Genomic DNA, 16,078 nt, shown 5'->3' with positions numbered 1-16,078 from the left:
GAATTCCTTCCCTCCTTAGACTTGCTGCCACGACCGCCATTAACTTGGTGAAGTCCCTCGAGCGAAGGTCAGCCCAAATGGCAGAACCCAAAATTGATAGTGAGAGCTGCCAATGGCGAAGCTCAGGTACTTCCTGTGCTTGTGATTGATTGGCACATGAAAGTAAGCATCCTGAAGATCCAGAGATACCAATCAATCCTGAAGCTGGAGGGCCTGAAGGATCTGAGAAAGGGTTACCATCTTGAACTTGTCCTTTCTGAGGAATTTGTTCAATTCTCACAAGTCCAAGATGGGTCTCAATCCTCCGTCCTTTTTTGTTATTAGGAAGTAAGGGAAGTACCAACCCTTGTTCCTCTTCGCTACATGCACCGGTTCTATGGCACCTTTCTATAGCAGGTCTAAAATCTCCTGCATAAGGAGGGGGTCTGGAAACTTCAAAGAGTTGCTCCCCGGTGGATGACTCTGAGGAGTGTGTAGGAAGGGCAGGCAGTAACCCTGGGCTGTCTCCAATGCCCAAACATCTGACGTAATAGCCTGCCATTCTGTCAGATGTTGAGTTAACCTGCCTCCTACTGGTGTTTTCTGTGGAGAGACCTCAGAGGGGTTTAGGAGCAGCTGACGCAGATGCTGAGGGCAAAGCAGCACCTGCTGAAGCGGGCTTGGTACCTTTGACCCGCCCACCATGGGTGAATCGTCTCTGGCCCCTTTGAGCTGGTTGCCCTTTGCCTTTTCCGAATGCAGAGTAAAAATGAAAGGGCTTCCCCCTCCAGGACGTACCTGTGGGGCAGTTTGGAGTTTGACAAATTGCAGCCTCAAGGGATTTGGCTGCCGCCTTAGAGGATTGCAATTTCTCCAAACTGTCATCAGCTTTCTTGCCAAATAGAGAGGTGCCGTCAAAGGGCATATTCAGAAGTCTGGCTTGTACATCAGGAGCAAAACCAGATTTCCGCAACCACGCAAATCTGCAGATTGTGGTACTCGCCGCCATGACTCTGCTGATGCTGTCAGCAGAGTCGAGACCTGTTTGGAGTAACTCACACATTGCATCCTTCCTATCCTTGATGATATTCAAGAATGCATCTCGTTCCTCCCCTTCTGGGAGATGGTCAGCCGCCAATGAAGCGCACTCCCAAAGGGTGTGGCTGAATCTTGCTAGCGTGCAAGTGGCGTTAACAGACTTAAGTGCCATGCTGCATGCCGAGAAGATCTTTTTTGACATGGCATCACATTTATGGTCGTCTCTATCTTGTGGTATAGTGGGGTACGCCGATTTACTGCTTGACGAAGTCACAGCCTGCACTACTAAGCTCTCTGGGGTCGGATGCTTACTCACGTAGAGAGGATCTGAGGTCGACGTTCTGTACTTCGCAGAGAGCTTTTTGTTTACTGCCGGGATAACCTCTGGTGTTTCCCAATTTGCAGCTATCTTCCTCTGTAATGCTGCATGAAAAGGAACTATAGGGTCTTCTTGAGGTCCTTTATCTAAAATGTCTGTTAAATCATCTTGTTGGAAAGAGGGTACAGGTGCTGACCACCCCATAAATTCCATAATTCTCACCAAAAGAGATCTGTAAGACATTTCTGCATGCTCTCCAGCTTCTGGTCTGCCGAAGTCAGCCTCTGGAGAGGTATCTATGCCACTGGCATCTTGTAGAGACTCCTGAAGATCTCTTAATCTGACTTCCTCTGATATTAGCTCCTCTGAAATAGGAACTCTTGTGGTCTGTAAGCCAAAAGGCCTTTCATTATCAGAGTCCTCTCCTTCTTCATAGATAGAGGACAAAGCTCTGAAGTAGTGAGAGCGTGGGTAAGGGGTAAAACCCATTTCAAGTGATGAGGGAGCCAGATTGGTCGACACTGCTTGAGATAGTGTAGTAGTCGTCGATGTAGACGTCATAGGCCTCAACGAAACTACAAAAGGCGTCAATATACTCGAGTAAGACCTCAATGTCATTGAGATAATCGAAATTCTACTCAATGTCGTCTTTCGACACCTTCAAAGGATCCTTCGACGCCCCGGGTGCCGATGGTGCGGTTGGGGTATGAGGCTTCGATGGCATCTCCTACATCGGCGTTAATGTCATTGTCTTATGTGTCGAAGGTGCCTTCGACAATGTCGTCGATGATGCAGTCTTGTGCGAAGGGCCTTTGTCTCTATTCAAGGGTTCATGATGCTCTCGAGGGTTTTTGTTTGCCAAGGTCGACGACTCACAGCGTTTTTCTTTTTTTCAGGTCTTTCACCCTGGGTATCACCTCTAGGCCTCTTCAAGGAGGACACGGCCGCATTCTCAAAGACCCTTAGCATTTTTTTGCTAAATTCCTCCCACTTAGCTGGAGAGCTGTGTTTAGTGGGGCAGGTGACACTTTCTGGTGAGTTAGAAGATGAAGAGGAAGGTGATCTATGACACCTCTTCTTGATATGCCTCGATCTGGATGAGTGGTGAGAACCACTTCGAGATCTTGAGCGGGAATGTTTCCTCCGATGACGAGGAGACGAATGTCTCAACTCGGCCGAGGACAATTTTGAAGGGTAGAATATTTAACGGTTTTACCTTTCTCCAGCTTCCCCCTACGCTCCCTCAAGGCTTTCGCCGTCATGGACATACACTCCTCACACTCTGAAAACTGGTGCTCTGAGCCCAAGCATCATAGGCAGATCCTGTGAGGATCGGTTTACGACATCTTCTTTCCACAATTCCGGCATTTTTTAAAACCGGATTGTGCCGTCGATGAAGTTGACGAAGATGCCATGTAGATTCGAAGAGTACTAAAAGGAAATCGAAGTTTATGAAGAATTTACTGAGGAACCGAGCGTTCCATCTCAGAGGCTTACGAAGCACAGAAAAACAAAACTGAGCAACGGCTGCTGTGTGAGACTATTTATACCTATGGCGACGTGAGTGCCGATACGGAGGCCTTCGAGGGACACCGACTCGAGGGACGTCGATGCGCAGCGCTCCCTACTGTGAAAAATGTTTCCAAGGCCAGGAAGCTGGAAGTGGATTTATCAAAGATAAGGAATGCGTGGGAGGACACAATCCATTCGAATGTTGCTTTCTGTGAGTGCTGAAAGGGGCCACTACAGGGGAACTAAGTGTTTCACAATATCACATGCATCACCAATTATCAGTCAGGGCTCAGTAAATTGGAGGGCTCCTTGGTGCAGTGACTGTTCTTGGGCTTCTTCAATTCTTCACCTCCATAACAAGTCATCATGAACTAGTAGGAACGGATTCTTCTCTCCTCCCTTTCACACTTAGTATTCATATACAAGACATTCTATGTGCCCTACCAGGATCCTGCTGAGAGTTTGGGGGTTTCGAAAATGTGTGGGAAGGCATTGCTTGTGAACCACCGTACCACAGTAGGACTGAGTGTTTAAAGGGTACATTCATGTCATGATTTTACCTTAAAGTGACAGGTGGAAGATTTGCTCCTATTGACAAGCTCCTGATGCACAACCTGGAAGAGTGAATAAAACATGGGATCCTACTCCCCCAACCCCCTGGCTCAGGATCACTTATGGGGACAACACCCGCCTCCATGACTTCCCACCCTTCAGCCCAAGAGTCAGGATGGGGACTTTATCACATGGGGTAATGGTCAATATAGGAGTAGAAGGAGGATGCCAATGGAGTTATGGGAGAGTCCCCTCCATGGTGGAAAAGAAGAGAAAATCATAACAAAATAAAAATGAATACAATTCTAAAGTTCTTTATAGATCCATTATCCCACTGCGTGAGCATGTTGTTGGCTACGCTTCATCTCTTCATGCTTCTCCTATATCTGCTTGTCACTTAAACCTCACATTTCAAATTTAAAAAACAAATGTCTACTACCACGTCTCCTCCTTCATGTTTTCTCAACTGTGTTAGCCCTGATTGATGCCCACTGACATAGAAATAGAAAAGGGAGTGTCCCTATTTCTCCCTTTACTATGTCCATGGTTGTGATTTTGGATGTACATTTATTTTGTGTGAAAGAAAAGTTTTGCAATTCCCACTGGAAACCCCCTCCCCGACATAAGAAAAGTAACTGCATTACAGGCATGTTCTGGGTTTCTAATGCCATTAAAGCCTTTGTCTAAGTGCACAGTTTATCTCAACACACAATAATACCAAATAATGTATGGTGGGAACAGCTACAGAAGGCCACTCTTCACCTTTCCCCTTAAACATACTACACCACAAAATGGCGAACTGATCCAGGGAAACTGTGATGGAACCAGACTTCTTCCTGGGTCAAGTCGTCCAGAGGTATTACCCTCAGTATCGAAAAGTAATTCCATTGGCAAGATCAAGCAAAAGCACATATCCATAGCAATGTGGATTGAATGAGTGTCCTGTATAAATGACCTGTTTTTATCTGACATGGGAGAGGTGAAACAGAAACAATGCATACTTTGCCTTTAGAATCAAAATAGGGGTGGCTTGTCCGTAATGGGTGAGGTAATGTCCACCCACCAATACGCTTGCCCATTGTGGAGCAACTGGGCCAGCCCAGTTGTAACACTCAGTTCTCCCACAACTGCATGCCTCGGTTTCCCCTTGACAGTTTTGTTCCCCAGTGCACATGTCCACTGGACCATGCAAGGCTGGGGGCTTTTTGCTCCCCAGCTTTGCCTAGTCCATTGGGGATGCAGGCTGCACGTGCAGCAACCAGGAAGTGATCTTTGCTTCCAGGTTCCTGTTTGTCCTTCTCGAGGTGCCGGCAGAACTGAGCACAGTCCGGACTGGGGCTGCATGTAAGATACATGTTTCTATGAATTATAATATGTAATGCATGTGTGAATGAGTGAGTGTATGATGTATGGGTGTGCGTGTGAATGATTGAATGCTGTGTGTGAATGAGTGAGTGAAGGTTGTGTGTATGTTTCTTTGTGCAGGGCGGGCGAGCTGATATTGGTGGGTGCGGGTGCCTGGGTGCAGCAACAATGGAATTTTTTACAAGTCATCTATCATAGATGCCCAGTAAAAATGCTGTTGGTAAAGCACGTATGATATGTATTATTAGGTTGCTAGACTGGCATTTCGGAGCAGTCAGTGTAGCCATTTCTTACTGTGGCATGGAATTTTTTACTGGGAATCTATGATAAAACAAGAATGACAAGTGCTATAAGCTTGCTAGACCTGCATTTTGGTACAGCCAGTATTGCCATTTTTCACTGGACATCTATGATAAACCAAGCATGATATGTGTCATTACATGACTAGATTGGCGATGGGCTGCAACCAGTCCAGCTATTTCTTACTGTGGCATGGCTTTTCATTCTGGGTATCTATGATAAATTAACCATGAAACTTATTATTACATGGCTAGAATGGCATTGGTGAAGCCAGTCTAGCTACTTCTTACTGTTGCATGGCATGTTTTACTGGACTTCGAGGGTAAAGCAAGCATGATAAGTGTTATTATGCATCTAGATTGGCACACATTGTGCAGTCAGTTTTGACAAATTTATTTATTATGGCATGGCTTTTATAAAGAGTATGTTCTTATGTGGGGGTGATGACATATATTGGCCGAGCCAATAATGACAATGCAAACATGAGTATGTTATTACATGGGAATACTGGCATATATCGGTGCAGTCAACATTGAAATTATTTGTACACTGGCTTGTATAATGGGCAAAGGCATTATGAAAATGCATTGGGAAGTGCTGTACACTATTAGTGACTTGCATCAATTGGATTTTTTGGATTGGAGTTCCCCTACAAAACCAATTGCAAACTGACTGGCTTTTTACCCAATTATTCAAAGAAAGTGTGCTGTATAGTGCATCGTTTTAACCCATTATTCAAAGAAATTCTCATGGGGTAAACACCTTGCCCTTAACCCTTCTTGTTTGCCTCTGCCTCCGGTCACTCAGAAACGTTTGTGGGATCTATTTACATCCCTCCAATTAGAAAATTCACCAACCGCCACTAAATAAAACCACTCTATGAAACCAGCTTTGTAAAACGCTAACATATCCCTGAAATCGTTGGGACATAGCATGCAATCTCTCTCAATGTGGGACTTGCATGACTACTACAATGCTTGTATATTTCTCTATGTATTTGAGGAGATGGTTGGTTTAGTCCTGGAAAGGTTTTTTGTGGTGCAGGGGTACCAAGAAAGGCCAGGCTCTTAATCAGCAAGACTAATCCTGTCCACTGTCCTTGGAGTGTTGATGGATAATTCGTACAAGTTAAACAAGGGAGGGTGGAACCGGTCATTGAAGGACAGTTAAGGGCGTGTATGGATACGAAGGGGAAACATGTTTTCAGTTGTTAATTTAATGCTTCAAAACAATGTTTTCTTCCTTTATTTGCATGTCTGCTATGCTTCCAATGTTTTGTTGGACGCCTTCTGGTAGTCTTTAAGTTTATACCGCAGCCATTTACATTGTGTCCTTTTACTTTACGAACATTGTACAGAGCATTCGTGATATTGTTTTTTTAGATTTTGGGCATGCAGAACTATAGTGTTCAGTAACTTGATGTTTCAAAACAGTTCATCAGATGAATTGTCCTCGTGGACCTCATATGCAATATACATGTGAATATTGAGTTTATTATACTTAGGTTTTTTAACCCCTTAAGATTGAAGTCGTTTATGTCCTCACCCTGAAATAAGGAGGACGTCGGCAGGAATTCCCGAATCAGTTCAGTTTTGAAATCCGTGGGAAGTACGTAGTGGAAGAGTTGTGGAAGTGTGCTCTTGTGAAATGTAATCAACATTGTTGTGGACCAAAATGCATTTGATTATTTCATTGGAATGTTTTGAGGAACTGGCTGTTGCATTTCTAAACAGGTGTTGCGCATTCCAAATGAAGTGCATCAATCAACCCACGTAGGCTCTGTTTTGGTGTTTACAGGTCTGTCTTGCAGGAATGCCTTTCAGCAATGGATTATGGAAGCGGCATCCACGCTAAGAATGTGGCAAACGCTTAGCATTCTAGGCAAAGTGTTAAAATATTTGGATTAATAAACTTCCACCATCCATTGCCGCCTTGAACAGAGTCAACGCTACACTGGCATGTGTTAAGCTTTCATTAGACGCCATAGAAGCACTGCACCTTATTCTAGGCGCGTGCGCAGTGCACCCAGCACCATTGAAAGTAAATGGCTTTAAAGTGTAGGTTGACTCATCAGGGGCTTCATTCCGAGTATAGCAAAGTGGTAAAGGGGGGTAGCAACTGAATTACTGACACTTTTACTGCCCCACAATATCCCGGGTTGGAAGTTTTCCAATACATGGAAGGTTTAGCATGGGGGGAAATACTGCTAACAGTAAATGCTCAAAATTCCCTATGGTCTGCTATGGGACTCCAAGTGGAGGACTAACACCGCCACCCTCCCACTCGAAATTTGGCAGATTTACTGCCAAACAAGTGGCGGTAAGCTAAACAAGTATGGTAGCATTTCCAGAGCAAATGTCACCATGTTCATAATGAGGCCAAAGCATTCAATACAGGAAATGGAACGCTGATGAGTATTGGATGTTTTGTAAATTTAGCTTAGTTAAAACCGAGTTGACAATGTACTATGGAACAGTTCTAAAAATGTGTTGATGTGAATTGTAATTGAATTCACATCATGAGGAAGATAGGCACTCACTTGATGATTACATTAGTGCATTGCTTCATAGTCCATTTAGCCATGACAGCAAATGTATCTGAAATACATTTAACCTGTCTAACTCATTGCAATCTACATTGTGCCATGGAATTACATCACTGTGAATATGGGGATTGGATGCTGAGCCGCTGATAGGGGTTCATTCCCCACCGATGTTTGATCCTGTTTCTTTATCTGACTTTGATTTACCCAGTTTCTTTAAATCTCACTAATAGGCTTGCTTCTCCTTTGAGTTACTAACTCCAATTCACAGCAGGAGAATGAGGTCTGGGACTTGTGACGAATCTGGACAATGCCCCTTCTCCACAAACGAGAGCCATACCCTTTGAGGCTACAGAGGTGAGCCCACTACGCAAGACCCTCCCCAGGTGTCTGGGCGGGTGGGACCTCATTGGGAGTGACTCCCTTCTTGGGGACAATGACTCCCATTCCAGCATGGAACATCCTGTTCGAACCACCCTTTCTGTATATATAGATGTTGGCGAAACTGTTGCATTCCCTGCTACAACTATAATTCCCAAAGATCCTTCTTTGACTCTATTGGCTTCAGGTAATGGTGAATCTAGCCTGAGTGCAACAATCAGTGAAAATGGACATCCTTTCATTCACTCTACTGATGTAAATAAAAAGCAAACAAACCCTGAATGAAGGAAGATCTCCCAAAGTGGGAGAAGAGCAAATCCACAGAGGCGAGCCTCCACATCACTGACATCCTGGAGGGGGAGCTACGCTGGCCCACTGAGCATGTGATAGTGAGGAGAGCGAGCAAGGAGGATTGGCATTCTACCAAACTGATGAGATGAGGTCGGGTGGAGAGCCAAAAAGGGAAGGTCTCTGTTGCATCTGGTGATGCGACCACAAACGAGTTGCGGTTGGCCAGGAGGCAGATAACGGACACCACAACCACACTGTATGAGGAAGCCTGAGTCTCTGAGCTTTGCACACATTTAACAATAGATACCGACACTAATATCCATGGGGAGAGCTGACATGGTTATGGGAACCTGACGAACCTGACTGAAAATTTACCATTACAAGGTACACACATTGGGAAAGCTATCAAGGTAACAGAAGCCTGAGAAACCCGAGTGTGAAGCTACCCTATGAACGGGGGGATCAAGAAAGATAAAATATTGTAAATAACAGCTGGAAAAGCTAATAAGGTTACGGAAACCTGAGAAACCCAAATGTACACATAGCCTATGAAAGAGGGATTCAGAAAGTATGTATATAATGGCTAGGAAGGCTATCATTGTTACTGGAAGTGATCAAAAGTAGTCACATGGAAAAAAACAAAAATTCCAAAACAATACATTTATGCAATCGATTCAAAGCAGTGGAGGTACCATTTTTTTCTGTTTAGTTGTTTAACAATTGAAGTGATTCTCTGTGTCCTGAAGAAGACGAATATCAGTTCTTGTGAACAAACTAGATTTCCACATTCGTAGAAACTACATTGAACAAAGATATCGTGGAGTTTACAATTTTAAATGTGAACTAGATACCTGGAGTTGGCACTAAGCACTTTATGTTAGCACTGATCTATTGCCCTTTGAGCAATGTCTTTGATTCAAATATGGCACTTTATATGCAAGACAGTGGACTAAAGGTTTGCTTTTAGAATTGGTTATGCTCTTATACATGTTTATGATGTTATTGTGTGATTCAATTTTATTATATTGTAATGTTCTGAGGTCAATAAAAATATGTTTAAATTGATTCTATTACCTGACTGAGCCTATTCTCCCTTTCACTGCTTTGAATCTATTGCATAAAATTAATCGTTTTTGAATTTTTGTTTTTCTTTACATGTGACTACCTTTTCTCACTTTCTGAGTTCATTCATTCCTCTGGTGTATGGCATAGGGGACACCCATCTAGATACATTTTTTGATCATGGTTACAGGAGCCTGAGAAACCCAAGTGTGCAAATACCCTTTGAAAGGAGGATTGGGAAAGAGATGTGAGCACTTTGAAAAAAGGCTGAGAAGGCAACATAAGGGACAGCAGTCTAGCAGGACAGGGTGGAGAACCGCCCTGTGTGAAGGAGCCTGGTGAAAGAAATTATCTGTTTGAGAATCACAAGACATTGGGGGGAAACCCAATGTCTCACAGGAGTAAGTGTCTTGTTTGTTTGTTTACAAGACATCTGGGAGCATTGGAAATGTTCACAACAAGAGACAGTTTCCTTTGATAAAGAGAGAGAATGAAACCCATAACGTGACACAAACACTGGGAGGCATATCTTGCTTAGAAAAGGAACTTTGAAACCCAAGAACAAAGCAGATACAAGTGGGCGAGACCGAATCCCATACCGAGGCTATTATACAAGCCTCCTTTTAGTTCTTAGTTAGTTATTTTCTTTAAATTGGTAGGACCAGTTAAATACTTAGGATTCGGACTAAGTACTTTTTTTGTTTGGATTTATGTGCACCCTTAGTTTTACTTTTGTTAGGTAGGGAACTTCACTCATAATGATAGGGTAAATTAGGAGTTTTTTTTTAATTTAAATAAAACCCTTTGACCATGTCACTGAGTTGTCTGAGTTGTCTGACTCCTTCTTCTGGTCCCCTATGTATGGTGTCAAAAGTGGGATGTAGACTGGTTGATATAAACTGGGGACCCCTTATTGAGAAAGCTAAAGTCCCAACTCTGGCCACTCCCCAATTTCATTAGTTTTTACTTATGTAGCCTGGAAACCATATCCATACCTCCAAAGGAAAGATGCCTAATACTAACAGGTTTATGCCTTTCCTGTACAGCTAGAACCTATATGTGGCTGGCAACAAAGTCCGGATTGGCTTGGCGATATGCCCTAGATGTTGCCGCCGGAGTCGTAGAGCCCGATTAAAGGGGTGAGGTGAAGGTGATCCTCTATAACCAGGCGAACGCTGACTATTTAGTTAAAGAGAGGAGTCTATAGCTCGGGGAATCTTTGAGATAGCGCTCATCCCAATACCCCAAGAACAATAAACTTTACTTGAGAAAGAGGGGATCCATGAGCTTTGGCAAGGCTGAGATCGTTGGAGAGTAACCTGAGGTGAGAGAAAAATAAGAGATAGTCCCACCCATTACCTGATCTTGCCTTCACACAAAGGATCAACTCTGATTTAGCGGTCGCCTTTGGAAGGGTAATCTCAGAGGGACAGGGACATAGCCAAGCCAGTCCTTTCTTAGCAGAGGAGAAGTAGGAAAAGATGGGCTTCACCAGACTCAACTAGTGGTTCTTTGCAGTTATCGAATGCTAGTGTTGGAGGTTTCTTTATGGATACCAGCAACTCGTTCCATAATCTAGAAGCTACTATGGAGAAAGACCAGCCTCCAATCCTTGTGCGTCGTTAGGAAGGGACAGTGAGCAGATCAGCCGATGCAGAGTGCAACCAACGATTAGGATGATAGCGAATAAACTTAGCACGAAGTAACTCTGTGCCCTGATCACGTAAAGCCTGGTGTACTATACATAAAGTCTTAAACCTGATGCGCTGGGTTACAGATAGCCAGTGCAAGGATCATAAGACCGGGGATATATGGGCTCCATAACAGTTGCCATCCGGGCTGCCAGATTTTGCAGGCGTTGCAATCGTTGGATGAGCCCCTTCGGTTGGGCCTGATACAAAGAGTTGTAATAATCCAGCCGGGATAGTACCAAAGCTGCTACCACCGGTGGACGGAGAGGCACAGGAATCATAGGGAGTACTTTCTTCAGAACTCTCAACTGAAAGTGTCCTGCTTGACAGACGGCTGCAACTTGGTTGTCCATCGATAAAGAAGCCGAAAGTATTACACCTACATTTTTCACCTTACCCTCTGGGGTGGGGAGGGAACCAAGAGAGGAAGGCCAGAAAGAGGAAACCCAGAGTGAGGGATTGGGGGGACACCCCACCCCCAGAACCTCTATCTTGTCTCCATTGGACAGAGATCAGAACACTCTCTGTGCCTCTGCCAGGTCTAAAGCCGGACTGCACAGGGTCTAGGAGGTGAGAAGATTCAAGAAACGACAAGAGCAAGGGTGATACCAGGGATTCAAGCAATTTAGTGAGGAAAGGAAGAAGAGAAATAGGACGGAAGTTAGCAAGAACAGTAGGATCAAGTGATGGCTTCTTTAAAAGAGGGACAACCCTTGCAGCTTTTAGTTCAGGCGGGACTAACCCAGACTGACATGAGTTGTTAATAGCAGCTGTGAGTTCCACTAAAAGATCCGGGGCGATCTTGTTCATAATGGCCACTGGAATGGCATCCAATGGAGAGCATGACTTGATCTTTTGGATAGCGGCTAAAACTGCTTACTCTGAGAACGTCAGAAAGGATGACCACTTTGTGGTGCCTGTCGAGTATGTGGAGTGGGTTGAGCAATCTACATTACTGGGGGAGGTAGTTACGGCATTTGAAATATTCAGACGGATGGCGCTAATTTTAGTGATAAAGAATTGAGATGGATCATCACACAGTTCCTGCGTAGGCCTGACCCGAGATATACGTTTATCTGATGATGAAAGCGATTTAACTACAGAGAACAGAGCTTTGGGTTGGCATAAAGCTTCTTCAATTTTCTGGGATAGATACAGAGTTTTAGCTGCTTTAATATCTGCCAAATAAGCTGTGTGATATGACTTATATAATACTCTGAGAGAGGGATCATAGAGGTTGCTCCATTTGCGCTCAGCCTGTCTCAGTTTCAACCTAGCTGCTTTAAGTTGGTCAGAGAACCATGGCTCGGAGGGCAATCTGCAAGGTTGTACAAGTCGCAGTGGAGCTACCTTATCTACAGCCTCATGAAATGTTTGGGACAGCAAAGAGAGGGAAGCGGGAGGAGCCATGTTACACTTAGCAGCTACTAATGAGACCAAGCCTTGAATGTCAGCATAGCGGCATGAGCGGAACCAAACTTTAGTTGCCGGGCTCTTTTTAACATGTCCCATGACCTTGAATAAACAGGTTATCAAAGAGTGTTCTGACCATAATACAGGCTCTACCGACTGAAGGGTCAGTAGGGTTTCTTTGGCGAAAATCAAATCCAGTGTATTACCTAGTTTGTGTGTAGGGACCTGTACCATTTGATGTAGTTCAAGGTCCAGCAGGCTATTGAAAACGAGATCTAGGGCTGGGGACCTAGGGAGATTACATTTCAGGCTGAGATCCCCTAATACCACCAGGTGAGTATATCGCACTTGTAAATCAGCCAGAAGGTCTAAGAAAAGTTCCACAAAGTTTCCAAGGGGGCCAGGAGGGTGCTATGTAAGGAAATAATGGCATGAACACACAGGGAATTTGATGCACTTAAAAATAAGTGCTTCCATATCCAGACCGTGAGGACAGCTAAGCTGGGTAACACTTAGTTCCGGTCTATAAATGACAGCAATACTGCCCCGTGCTGGCGGGTGTCGGGAAGCGGTCCAAATGAATAATGCGATAATCGGGCAGACTGTCCTGACCAAGGGCAGGCGCCAAACTCGATAAAAGCCATGTTTCAGTCTGGCATAGCAAGGCCGGTCAGCAAGAAGATGGTAAATTTCATTAGCATGCGCCGGCAAAGAACATATGTTCAATAATAGCATAGAGGGTAAAGAAGTAGTAACTCCCTCCGTCAGCACTTCTTCTAGAGAGGCTGACCTTATTTTACAAGGAATGTCATTCCAGCCACGCGGTAATATGGTACACATAGTAAAGAGCATCATCAGCTGTAGCCTAGAATAGTACTGGTGCCCATCGGTCCCGTCCTTGCCATGGACGGGACCAGACAGGCTTGCCTTAAGTGCGCCTTTGGCGCACTGACGACGCGCCTGCTGCACCAGTCCGCTGCGCGGGCGGTCGACACGGCACATTAATGCCGGTGTCGGAATGAAAAGGAGGCAGATGACCGCCTTCTAAAAGCAAGAAAGAGGACTAAGCCTCTAGCCCTAACTTACAGCCAGATAGTCTAATATAATTAAATGTAGCAATCACAATCCGCCGTGGTGCAGTGTAAGAAGATGCACAATACAATTAAAAACAAATGCACATAAAATCAGAGTTAATAAAAAATATAGTGCAAGTAGTTGCAATAGAGTCGCTTTAAAACAGCTTTCTTCGTAAGGAGCAGCCTCACCTCTCCTGTTGAAACAGACATGTTGAAACAGACTTGGGAAGAAAGAGAAGAAGCCATAATACCCATTTCCTCCAACCACACCATCCCTATCTCATGGTACTCTAACGTCTCCTCCACTAATTATATTCCAGGGGCTGTCATTCAAGACCCATTTCTCTTCTCCTACCACATCTCCTCTCTGGACAAACTCATCCATTATTTTGGCTTTCACACCCACCACTTTGCCAAAGATACACATGTGTTTCTCACCTTTGTCTCCTTCATCCTACTATCACAGCACACATCCACAGCTGATTAACAGGTGTCATCACAGGGAGGCTCCACACTGCCTCCTTCAAGAAAAATGTAAACTTTCTGGGCCTCATTACGAGTATGGCGGTAGCCATGCTGCTTTTGGCGGCATGGCAACCCCCATACCGGGTACCGGTTCCGGGTTCCTGGAATGAGGAATTACCGGGCCATTCTGAACTTGGAGGGCCCGGTAATTCCCTTTCCTGGAACCCGGTACATCCCCATTCCCATTTGAGCCCCCATAGGGCTCAATGGGAATGGGGAGGATGCTAACAACGGGCCCGTTAATGATGGGCTCGTTGTTAGCATCCTTAGTGGGACCCACGTGCAGACCTCGTAATGAGGCGGCAGATGGTTAACGGCGCCGGCAGCTCTACCGGTGACGTTAACCCCCTACCGCCTTCCTCGTAATGAGGCCCTCTGTCTCCAATTCTAACCCAACTCTCCTATCCCTCATCTCCTTTTCTTCTGGCCCTCTCCCTCCATCAGCCAAGGCTGGAGTTCTTTTTGACATTGATCTACGACTCCAGCAGTTTATCACAGCCACTGCCACTCATGCAAAAATTGACAATTCCAGTATAAGTAACATATTCCCACTCCATTCACCACTTCATTAAAAGGTTTGTTTGTTTGTTTGTTTATTCATTTGTTAAGCGCAACAGACATGTAAGTAAAAGGGTGCAGCAATATGGAGATGCAAAGCTTACAAAGTTACAACATAAGGACGGAGTACAATAATTACAAACTTACAAGATAAACACAGTGTACAAAAATAGTGGCAGCGAATAAAATATCCTAAAATTACAGAAATAAACACTCGGCACTATAACAAAAATGTATATTACAAAATAGGGCTCTTCATATGTCACTTCGGTTCACTTGTAGTCTAGGTAGCGCACAGGAGGACTAGAGAGCATGTTATCTCTGGAGGGTGGCGCTGAATACACAGTTAATGCAGGTAAAGGTCTCTACAGAGAGCGGTCAGTTCACAACTGGTACAGGAAGCTAAGTATCTGTGCGGATAATGTGTTTAATAAACTTTTTTCTGAAGTGAGTGTAGGGTTGGTCGGCTCTCAACTCTTGAGGCAAGGAATTCCAGAATTTGGCCGCCTTTATAGTAAAGCTATTGCCACCGATGGTAGTGAGGTTATATTTGGGAATGATCAGACAGTTAGCATTCCCCGTTCTGGTAGGTCTGAGGGAGGTTCTTCTTTGAAGTTTATCGATAAGGTAGCTAGGGGCTATGTTATTAAGGGCTTTGTGGGTCAAGGAAAGGGGTTTTAGCTGTATTTTATTGGATATAGATAACCATTTATGCTCGCGTCTCACAGAGGAGATGTGAGTTTTTTTATTTATGCCTAGGGCTGCTCTGAGGGCATTGTTCTGTAGTGTTTGGAGCTTTTGGATAGTGGATTTATTAGCACCACTATAAAGGGCATTACAGTAGTCAATTCTAGAGAGTATTAAGGCTCTGGCTAGGATCAAGCAGCTATTGTCAGAGATGGAAGGCTTGCCTGCTCTAAGTAACTTGCAGGTGTAAGCAGTAGAGGAAGTAAGAGATTTGACCTGTTTATCAAAGTTTGATCTCTACCCTCATTCTCAGCAAACTGGACAAATGTTCAAGTCTACTCATTGGTCTCTCCCACTGCCCCTTCTCACCCCTAAAAAGACATCCACTGCATTTTGTCCACACACTCTCCTACCATTGCATCTTTAAATCTATCCATGGTCTCATCCCAACTATCTTTCTGACTGCTTCTCTCCATCTTGATCTGCGCAATCCTCTTTCTACAACCTCTCCATCACTGGTCCTCTTGTGCGTACTCCTATTTGTGCTCCTTCCATCTACTGCCCCCTCTCAATTGGTATGGACTCCCAGCCATCAAAGTGAGACTTTTAGTGAAATTGTTTAAGACTCAACATAAGATCCAGTTGTTATGTATTGTGCAGCCTCTCCTATTCCCTGTCTATGTGCCTAAGCTGAAACTCAGCTTTCTTTCTCCTGAGAATGTCATACACAAATGTAAATGCGTAAATTGTGTCTTGGAAGTTGCTGGCACTAGGCCCTGTATGTATA

This window comes from Ambystoma mexicanum, chromosome 7q (genome assembly GCF_040938575.1).
Source record: "Ambystoma mexicanum isolate Mex_15411 chromosome 7q, UKY_AmexF1_1, whole genome shotgun sequence".
Lineage (NCBI taxonomy): Eukaryota > Metazoa > Chordata > Amphibia > Caudata > Ambystomatidae > Ambystoma > Ambystoma mexicanum.
This window is presented reverse-complemented; position numbering follows the sequence as displayed.